The following is an 11,324-nucleotide window of genomic DNA, read 5'->3' as shown; positions in this document are numbered from 1 at the left end:
AATTTGGATAACAAATGCATGCTCTGCTCGGTGTAATATTTTGCCATTTTCCCACTGTGCCCACCTGAAGTCGTGCTGCTGGAAAGTCGTGCTCCACTGAAAAGATCTGTCAATCTTTGCACATTTAGGTTCACATCCGTTGTGGGGGCAGGGGGGCCAAGACGACCCGCTTAGGGATTGTCTAGATTAACAACTGTTGACTATACCAGCAGTCCCTGGTGGTCTAGTGGTTAGGATTCGGCACTCTCACCGCCGTGGCCTGGGTTCGATTCCCGGTCAGGGAACGTTAATCCTTAAACCTATTTGGTCATGTGTTGCTCAGCATTTACTGTGATTTCCGTTGACCTGGGTTTGGTCCTCTCTAACTGCAGCCCGATGGGGGGCACAAGCCAGTGCAAACTGTAGGCTGGTCCCAAGACCGGATAAATGCAGAGGGTTGTGTTACGAAGGGCGTCCGTCTTAAAACTTTGCCAAACAAATGTGAGTGTTCATCCAAAGAATTCCATACTGGATCGGTCGTGGCCAGGGTTAGCAACATCCGAAATTCAGCTACTGTGGGTCGAAGATGGGTTTAAATTTTATTACCATGGTGTAGATGGGAAGAGGACTGGAGTAGGGGTTATTTTAAAGGAAGGGTTAGCTGAGAATTTATTGGAGGTGAAAAGAATATCAGATGGAGTGATGAGGCTGAAACTTGAAATTGAGGGTGTTATGTATAATGTGATTAGTGGCTATGCCCCACAGGTAGGATGTAACCTAGAGGTAAAGGAGAAATTCTGGACAGAGCTAAACAATGACAGCGACAGAGAGAGTCGTGATTGGTGCAGATTGTAATGGACATGTTGGTGAGGGAAACAGGGGTGATGAAGAAGTCATGGGTAAGTACGGCATCCAGGAAAGGAACTTGGAGGGGCAGATGGTGGTAGACTTTGCAAAAAGGATGGAAATGGCTGTCGTGAACACTTTTTTCAAAAGAGGCTAGAAGATAGGGTGACCTACAAGAGCGGAGGTAGAAGGACGCAGGTGGATTACATCTTGTGCAGATGATGTAATCTGAAGAGTTTACCGACTGTAAGGTAGTGGTTGGGGAGAGTGTGGCTTGACAGCATAGGATGGTGGTGTGTAAGATGACTCTGGTGGTGGGGAGGAAAATTAGGAAGAAAAAGGCAGAACAGAGAATGATGTGGTGGAAGCTGAGACAGGACGAGTGTTGTGCAGCTTTTCGGGAAGAGGTGAGACAGGCTCTCGGTGGACAGGAGGAGCTTCCAGAAGACTGGACCACTGCAGCCAAGGTGATCAGAGAGGCAGGCAGGAGAGTACTTGGTGTATCTTCTGGCAGGAAAGAAGAGAAGGAGACTTGGTGGTGGAACCTCACAGTACAGGAAATCATACAAGGAAAGAGATTAGCTAAGAAGAAGTGGGACACTTAGAGGACCGAGGAGAGGCAAAAGGAATACATTGAGATGTGATGTAGGGCAAAGGTAGAGGTTGCAAAGGCCAAACAAGAGTCATATGATAACTTATGCCAGGTTGGACACAAAAGAAAGAGAAAATGATGTCTACAGGTTGGCCAGACAGAGGGATAGAGATGGGAAGGATGTGCAGCAGGTTAGGGTGATTAAGGATAGAGATGGAATTGTCTTGACTGGTGCCAGTAGTGTGCTGGATAGATGGAAAGAATACTTTGAGGAGTTGATGAATGAGGAAAATGAGAGGGAAGGAAGAGTCGAGGAGGCAACTGTGGTGGACCAGGAAGTGGTAATGATTAGTAAGGGGGAAGTTAGAAAGACATTCAAGAGGATGAAAAATGGAAAGGCAATTGGTCCAGATGACATTCCTGTGGAGGTATGGAAGCATCTAGGAGAGGTGGCTGTGGAGTTTTTCACCAGCTTGTTTAAGAATTCTAGCGGGTGAGAAGATGCCTTAGGAATGGAGGTAGAGTGTGCTGGTGCCCAGTTTTAAGAACAAGGGTGATATGCAGGATGGAAAATTCTGATGTTTATATAAAAACGAATAACAGGCGGGTCAAGATCAGAATTCCCCGTCATCCCGTATCAGTTAATTAGCAACAGAAAGCTCTGCGATTCCTCATTAAGTCTAACATACTTTGATAATTGTCAGATTTACTTTTCGACAGAAATGTTTGTTTTGCATTTCAGCAATGAGACAGAAATAACATAATGGGGGGAATAAGTACTCTCTTCTCTCTGGTGCATCATTGAAATGTATGCAAACTTTTTTTTTTTTTGGTACTTAATTACCTTTTGAAACTTAAATTTAGAAGTGATGGGTCAAATTTTTTAATTTCCTAAGGAACTCCTAAAGAATGTGTTGAACGCAGGCATGATTTGCCACTCAATCCGAGTGGCATCTCAATGAGGGGCCGTGTTCCAGTGGGAATGTGACATACCCTCGATACTAACGAGGAGTCCCTTGTACTGCATTCACCTAGTGTCTACCACGTCAATTCACCTGAACGCATCAGCAATGCAAGCTAGCGAGGCGGTTTGCTGGTCCTGGGCAAAGTTTATAAAACAGTGGTGAGGCCAGGCATGATGTACGGATTAGAGACAGTGGCACTGAAGAGACAACAGGAAGCAGAGTTGGAGGTGGCGGAAATGAAGACGTTGAGGTTCGCTCTCGGAGTGACCAGGTTGGATAAAATTAGAAATGAGCTCATTAGATGGACAGCCAAGGTTTTGGAGACAAAGTTAGAGAGAGCAGACTTCGATGGTTTGGACACATCCAGAGGATAAATAGTGAGTATATTGGTAGAATGATGATGAGGATGGAGCTGCCAGGCAAGAGAGCTAGAGGAAGACCAAAGAGAAGGTTGATGGATGTCATGAGGGAAGACATGAGGGAAGTTGGTGTTCGAGAGGAGAATGCAGGAGATAGGTTTACATGGAAAAGGATGACGCGCTGTGGCGACCCCTAAAGGGACAAGCCGAAAGGAAAAGAAGAAGAAGGGCTTTGATCTTCATGCAAAAAATTACCAATATATTGCACTTGAAAAAATTCATTAATAATTTTGGAAAGAATCAGTGTTAGAGACACCAACATGTGTCCCATATGATCTGGCAGTCAGGATTAGTGGTTTTCACTGGTCTCCTACTCCCGGTATGGGAATGTAACCTGAATTCTTTTGTTTTGGCCTGGTCGTTTTATGGAAAATTAGGCTTGAAAGTAAGTGAAGATTTTTTAAGAAAGTTGAAGTGACACCACTGATGGCGTAGTGGTACACTCGCCTGACTTTGGTGCAGGCAGTGTGGGTTCAGTTCCCACTCAGTGACGGTGTGAATGTGAGTGCGAATGGTTGTCCGTGTCGATATGTGCCCTGCGACTGACTGGCGACCAGTTCAGGGTGTAGTCCGCCTTTCGCCCGAAGTCAGCTGGGATAGGCTCCAGTGTCTCGCGACCCTAACCAGGATAAGCGGTGTTGAAAATGGATGGATGGATGGATGGAAGTGACACCATTATCTGGTCTAGTGGTCAGGATTCCTGGTTTTCTCCCCGGCATCCCGAGGTTGACTACCGTTTTGGGAATGTTCCTTGAATTGGTTCAGAACTCTCCCATTTAGACTTTGTCACCTCGTATGGTTACATTACCTCAGTTCCAGTATTATGGCATGGATCTTCACCCAGGGAACCATATCCGACTCCCAGTATGAGAGCATTTCTTTACCCACCAATTTGGCTGTTCATCCAGAAAACTTCCGATTGAGCTTGGGGAAGAAAACACAACAAAGGTGTTTCCCAGATGGCCAAGCGGCCAGGATTCTTGGTTTTCACCCATGAGGGCTGGGTTTGACTCTGGGTATGGGAACGTTCTCTGAATTCCACCATTTGGGCTTTAACATCATGTCGAAAAATTCCAGTTTGGGGAAATGTTCAATATTTTGGAAAAAAACAAAAAACAAACAAAGGATTTTCCCATATGGTGAAGCTGTCAGGTTGCTTGGTTCTCACCCAGGAGGCCTGAGTTTGACTCCTGGTTTGAGAATGTTTGGGAATAATGTATTCCACTATGTGGGCTTTGATCATGCAGAAAATTTCAAATATTTTGTGCTTCGAAAAACTGGCAGACCAACGTGTCCCATATGGTCTGGCGGTCAGGATTTCTGGTTTTCATTGGTCTCCTACTCCCGATATGGGAATGTAACGTGAATTCTTTTGTTTTGGCCTGAGTGTATCAATTGGAAAGAAAGTATAGAATTTCAAAAAATAACTTGAAGACCCAGCATCACCTTGATTCTGGTAGTGTGGCATGGATATTTATCCCAGTGTGACTCCCATTATGAGAGTAATTTTTTACCCTGCATTCCACCAATTTAGCTTCAACATTCATCCATCCATCCATCCATTTTCTGAGCCGCTTCTCCTCACTCGGGTCGCGGGCGTGCTGGAGCCTATCCCAGCTGTCATCGGGCAAGAGGCAGGGTACACCCTGAACTGGTTGCCAGCCAATCGCAGGGCACATACAAACAAACAACCATTCGCACTCACATTCACACCGATGGACAATTTAGAGTCCCCAATTAATGCATGTTTTTGGGATGTGGGAAGAAACCCGACTGCCCGGAGAAAACCCACGCAGGCACGGGGAGAACATGCAAACTCCACACAGGCGGGACCGGGGATTGAACCCCGTCTACTGTGCGTAGACGCTCTAACCAGTCGTCCACCGTGCCGCCACATATATATCAAATAAATGAATTCTACTGTATTCTAAGTCCAATTCTTGCTCCCACCAAAGCAAAACAAATCGACGGGCTGATAATTATACATAAAGTCGTTCATAAATTAGGAGACTCTTGCGTCAAAGTACCACTAAATTGTAAATGTCGGTCGATGCTTGTGATCGTGTTTTGCCCTTGCTGGCCCTGATGGCTCACCGCTGCTTCAAAGGCATGTCCACGTCCACGTCAACATGGTGGACATCTTGGACGCCGCCATCAACGGAAGGGAGTCAGTCGAGTTCACTCATATTTCCTCTGTATCACACAAATGCAATCAAGTGGGCAGCATGTGCATGTCAATTAGCGTGCGTGTAATCACGTGAAGGTGAAGCAGACGTGGATCTCATCTTTAGATCGCCTTTGTTCAGCTGCATCATCATCGAGGTCAGGATGTCGCTCACGTCCACATTTAGCTTCAGACGGGTTCAGCAGCCTGATGGTCACTTGTTGTTTCTCGGCTTCAGTGTGTGAATGCTCAGAGAGCAACACTCACTCTCATACTTTCCAGACCGACCTAATTGGTGAAAATCAGCGATATCGACAGACCATATCATTAAAAAAAGGTTTTCTCCTCTCACATGCTTTAAGCACATTTAACCTTATTAAAACAGACTTTTTAACATGTTCGTTACCACCTGTCCTCACTCTTGCTTGCATAGTTCCCCAAATAAGAGCTAAAGCGTGCTTGCTTCAAGCTGTTTATTTGAAAAGTAAAACGTAATTGTTATTGCCAATTATTTACAATGTCTGTTTTGACAAGGCTGACAGCCCCAGCCAGAGAATACCCACTTTCACAGATTCATTCAGGGAAGCTTACAGAGTGAGAGAGTGAGGAAAAGGGGGGTCACTAACAATACCAAAGGTCACACACACTACAAAATAAAAAGGCACATTGGTTAAAATATACAGCAACCTAAACATGCAAATGAGACAAAGAGGAGAGACCTGTCAAAAGTCTTTGATCCAATCAATATTGACATCCTCTGTCATTGCTGCAGTTTCCTGTCAGGATGATGACTTGACTGAAACAGTCTGTGGTCCGACCCTGCCGAAATCCCCGGTAAGCCGACCGTGGCTGAACAAGGTGGACATCTGGCAGCCCCGTCATTAGTAAGGAAAATTAAAAGAAATCGCCTTCCTCATCTGTCAGCAAGATACAAAAAACAGATTATTATTACAGTATTAAAATAATAACAGTCAATGTAGACAGCAACACTGCCGCCGAGTGGATGAAGGGACGGGCCTTCCCATACGTGTGAAGATTCTCAACTTATGTGTGTGTGAATATCTTGAAAATTGCGTTACGTTTGTCTAAAAAATAAACGCATGTGCCCACTGATCCACAAGCACACATTCAACAATTCACAAGCAGAATTGAATATTAAAAAATGATATGTAAATATTCATCATCCTCACATATCATGATAAAGGCACACACAACAACATACATTTTTTTTTCCGAAAAGCGTGTAAATTGTAGATATATTTGTGGTTTTTGAAAAACCTACGTAAATCATGAATATATTTGTGGAAAGAATTTTGAGACAAATCTCTCCACATAGCTAATCATGGCAGATGAAAAAATACAAAGTATTGTTTTCAGCCAGTTTCGAACCAGGGACCTCTCACATGTGAGTCAAACATGATAACCACTACACTATGGAAACTGCTGTATCATGCTGTCCAGACCGGGCCAGCAGGAGAGCTGCCAGCCGGCAATTTTCATGTAACCCGAAAAAAACTGCATTTGACGTTTTGGACCGTAAATTGATAATTGTCAGATTTACTTTTCAACTGTGCAGCATTCTTAGCAGAAATGTTTGTTTTGCATTTCAGCAATGAGACACACAAATAACATAATTTAATGAAAAGTACTCTCTTCTCTCTGGTGCATCATAGAACAGTATGCAAACTTACTTTCTTGTTGGTATTTACTTACCTTTTGAAACTTAAATTTAGAAGTGATGGGTCCAATTTTCAATTTCCTCAGCAACTACTAAATAATGTGTTGAACACAGGCATGTTTTGCCACTCAGTCCGAGTGGCACCTCAATGTGGTGGTGTGTTCCAGTGGGCATGTGACATCAGTGTATACCCTCGATACTAACGAGGAGTCCCTTGTACTGCATTCACCGAGTGCGTCAATTCACCTGAACGCATTGGCAATGCCAGCTCGCGAGCCAGTTTGCTGGTTCTGCGAACACGTAACAGTTTCAGTCGTGTTGTGGTTGTTATGTTCGCCAAACACGCGTAAGGTCCCACTTTGTAAACAAGGGTGATGGGCTTTTTTGTTTTCCCGCAAAGGAGCCCCACCAAAAGCGAAAGAGTACATGAACTCAACTCCCCATCAGGGAATCGAACCCCAGTCTTTCACATGACAGGCTTATATACTGTCCACTGTACTAACAAGGAGTTTTTCTAACTATTATACCTCGTAGACCATGCATTTGTTATCCAAATAATTTGCTATACAAAATTGTGAACTACTTTCATCCTTATGTATTGCAAGCATCTTTGACTCTTGTTGTCTCTGTGGCCTGACTCTGTGATTTAAACTTTCAGCAATTAAGGGATAAATATTATTTGATACGTGAACAAATGAGCAGGTTTACTTTGATAAAATAAAGCGTAAACCCTCCAATTGGGTGTGTGTTTAATTTATGGCATTTTCTTACACGGATTGCCTTTATGTATGAATAACAAAACTCTTGCTATGATTATTATTGTTTTGTTATGATTAGCAGCATCAGGGATTGAGGTCACTAGCAGAGGGGTTATTGAGGGACTGGGTGACGCCATGGTGGCGCTGGTCTTGGAGAACAAGAAGGAGGAGGAAGATGCGGTGGTCTTATTGGGGGAGAAGGATGAGAATGGAACAGGAAGCAGCAATAACCCGACCGGAAGAGATGCCGTGTGTAAGGCTGCCGTACTGGGTAGGCAATTGTATTACGCAGTGTATACAGCAAAAATGATGACATCACGGTCACTGCTCATTGGTTAGTATTCGGGACTTTGTTGCAAGGCAGGAGGGACAAAAAAAATTGCTCTTCGGTTGTGTTCACCGGGGGCCTCTCCATCTAAATTCGTAGTCCTTAGATGGATCGCATACAAGCCAATCGGGTGTCGGAAAGTGCCAACTTATAAAAAAATCACTTCCAGAACATCCGTCCATTTTCGTCACCGCTTCTCCTCACTAGGCTCGCGGGCTGCTGGAGCCTATCCAAGCTATCTTCGGGTGGGAGGCGGGGTACACTCTGAACCGGTCGCCAGCCAATCGCAGGGCAGATAGAAACAAACAACCATTCGCACTCACCTTCACACCAATGGGCAATTTAGAGTCTTTAATCAACCGACCACGCATGTGTTGTGGATGTAGGAGGAAACCAGAGTGCCCGGAGAAAACCCACCCAGGCACGAGCAGAACATACAAACTCCACACAGGCGGGGCCGGGATTCAAACCCAGGTCCCCAGAACTGTGAGGCAGATGTGCTCACTAGTTGCCCACCGTGCACTTGCAGAACAGTTTGTCCAAATTTGTCTGAATTGCTATATTTTTTTTATTTTGCCAAGAACATTACGCGGGAAAGCTATTTCAGTCTATTATGTAATCGGATGAAAATTATTCTGCATAATGTTAAATTGCAAACATAATCATGATTCTGTCTAATTGTTAATAAATTATGGCTTCAGTCTTTATTTTATGAAGTAAAAAAATTATGATAAAGTGGAGAGTGACATGCGTGTCACATTTCATCACCAGACACGATGTGAGCCTAAAAGCGGAATGGTAATCTGTATTAAATGTTGATTGATATTCTTATCAATACAGTAAAATGTTGAGATGATTCACTTGATCAATAGTTTAATGCCTATCATGCCTTTCACATTGGTTCACTGTCGTCCTGGCTCAGCGTCCTGCAGGTTCCTTTCAGCCTTCCTGCAGCCAGCAGTTTTAGACAGACAACTTTCGTGCCAACCCAAGCTGTGATCGTATAGTGGTTAGTACTCTGTGTTGTGGCCGCAGCAACCGGTCCAGAACCTAACCCCAGAGGTGGAGTGGGGATTACTGGACATTGTACTAAAGTAGATTTTTAGTTTTTTATTTTTTTTATTTTACTGTCGACAATTTACTTTCACTTTTTGAAGTTAAAGAAAACCTGTAATTTCTCTTTGTTACTTTGTCAAAAATAACTACATTTTTCAAATTTTATGGCTGATCGACATGTTAAAAAAAAACATAAAAAGGGAGCAGTAAAGTCATCGAGTGTTGAGGTCTCGATTGAGATATTTCAGATCTTAAGGGAACATCTAAAAAAAAAAAATCTTGATGTCGTTATTAGTTATAGTTTTTTTGTCATTCATTGCGGAAAGTGAAACCCATGTAAAATAAAGGTATTACAAGCCCTTGTTTTTTGCAAGCTGATGATAATGGTTTACCAATAATGAAAACCAAACATCATAGTCTCCAAAAAAAATTATATTTATCCATCCATCCATCCATTCTCTACCGCTTATCCGGGTCGGGTCGCGGGGGCAGTAGCTTCAGCAGGGACGCCCAGACTACCCTCTTCCCAGCCACTTCATCCAGCTCTTCCAGGGGGATCCCGAGGCGTTCCCAGGCCAGCTGAAGGATGTAGTCTCTCCAGCGCGTCCTGGGTCGTCCCCGGGGTCTCCTCCCGGTGGGACATGCCCGGAACACCTCACCAGGGAGGCGTCCGGGAGGCATCCGAATCAGATGCCCCAGCCACCTCATCTGGCTCCTCTCAATGCGGAGGAGCAGCGGCTCTACTCTGAGATCCTCCCGGATGACCGAGCTTCTCACCCTATCTCTAAGGGAGAGCCCGGACACCCTGCGGAGGAAACTCATTTCGGCCGCTTGTATCCGGGATCTTGTTCTTTCGGTCACGACCCACAGCTCATGACCATAGGTGAGGGTAGGAACGAAGATCGACCGGTAAATTGAGAGCTTCGCCTTTCGGCTTAGCTCTTTCTTTACCACAACGGACCGATACAAAGTCCGCATCACTGCAGACGCTGCACCGATCCGCCTGTCGATCTCCCGTTCCATTCTTCCCTCACTCGTGAACAAGACCCCAAGATACTTGAATTCCTCCACTTGGGGCAGGATCTCATCCGCGACCTGGAGATGGTATGCCACCCTTTCCCGACTGAGGACCATGGTCTCAGATTTGGAGGTGCTGATTCTCATCCCAGCCGCTTCACACTCGGCTGCGAACTGCTCCAATGAGAGTTGGAGGTCACGGCTTGATGAAGCCAACAGAACCACATCATCTGCAAAAAGCAGAGATGCAATACTGAGGCCAACAAACCGGACCCCCTCTACGCCTCGGCTGCGCCTAGAAATTCTGTCCATAAAAGTTATGAACAGAATCGGCGACAAAGGGCAGCCTTGGCGGAGTCCAACCCTCACCGGGAACGAGTCCGACTTACTGCCGGATATGCGGACCAAACTCTGACTCCGGTCGTACAGGGACCGAACAGCCCGTATCAGGGGGTTCGGTACCCCATACTCCCGAAGCACTCTCCACAGGACTCCCCGAGGGACACGGTCGAACGCCTTCTCCAAGTCCACAAAACACATGTAGACTGGTTGGGCGAACTCCCATGCACCCTCGAGGACCCTGCCGAGGGTGTAGAGCTGGTCCACTGTTCCACGGCCAGGACGAAAACCACACTGCTCCTCCTGAATCTGAGATTCGAATTCCCGATGGACCCTCCTCTCCAGCACCCCTGAATAGACCTTACCAGGGAGGCTGAGCAGTGTGATCCCCCTGTAGTTGGAACACACCCTCCGGTCCCCCTTCTTAAAAAGGGGGACCACCACCCCAGTCTGCCAATCCAGAGGCACTGTCCCCGATGTCCACGCGATGTTGCAGAGGCGTGTCAACCAGGACAGCCCCACAACATCCAGAGCCTTTAGGAACTCCGGGCGAATCTCATCCACCCCCGGGGCCCTGCCACCGAGGAGCTTTTTAACTACCTCGGTGACCTCAAACCCAGAGATAGGAGAACCCGCCTCAGAGAACCCACACTCTGCTTCCCCATGGGAAGGCGTGTCGGTGGAATTGAGGAGGTCTTCGAAGTATTCTCCCCACCGACTCACAACGTCCCGAGTCGAGGTCAGCAGCGCCCCATCCCCACTATACACAGTGTTGGTGGTGCACTGCTTTCCTCTCCTGAGACGTCGGATGGTGGACCAGAATTTCCTCGAAGCCGTCCGGAAGTCTTTCTCCATGGCCTCACCGAACTCCTCCCATGCCCGGGTTTTTGCTTCAGCGACCACCAGAGCTGCATTCCGCTTGGCCAACCGGTACCCATCAGCTGCCTCAGGAGTCCCACAGGCCAAAAAGGCCCGATAGGACTCCTTCAGTTTGACGGCATCCCTCACCGTTGGTGTCCACCAACGGGTTCGGGGATTGCCGCCACGACAGGCACCGACCACCTTACGGCCACAGCTCCGGTCGGCCGCCCCAGCAATGGAGGCGCGGAACATGGTCCACTCGGACTCGATGTCCCCCGCCTCCCCCGGAACATGAGCAAAGTTCTGTCGGAGGTGGGAGTTG

The 11,324-nt window shown here is 46.3% G+C and overlaps 1 non-coding gene across 1 annotated transcript; it reads left to right on the top strand.

Annotated features, from left to right (window-relative positions):
• Positions 1-212: 212 nt before the first annotated feature.
• On the top strand, positions 213-284 carry trnae-cuc (transfer RNA glutamic acid (anticodon CUC)). The gene has a single exon. It is a non-coding gene; the product is annotated as a tRNA-Glu (tRNA).
• Positions 285-11,324: the final 11,040 nt, after the last annotated feature.

The sequence above is a fragment of the Phyllopteryx taeniolatus genome, unplaced genomic scaffold, assembly GCF_024500385.1.
Source record: "Phyllopteryx taeniolatus isolate TA_2022b unplaced genomic scaffold, UOR_Ptae_1.2 contig_85, whole genome shotgun sequence".
Taxonomy (NCBI): domain Eukaryota; kingdom Metazoa; phylum Chordata; class Actinopteri; order Syngnathiformes; family Syngnathidae; genus Phyllopteryx; species Phyllopteryx taeniolatus.
This window is presented reverse-complemented; position numbering and strand designations above follow the sequence as displayed.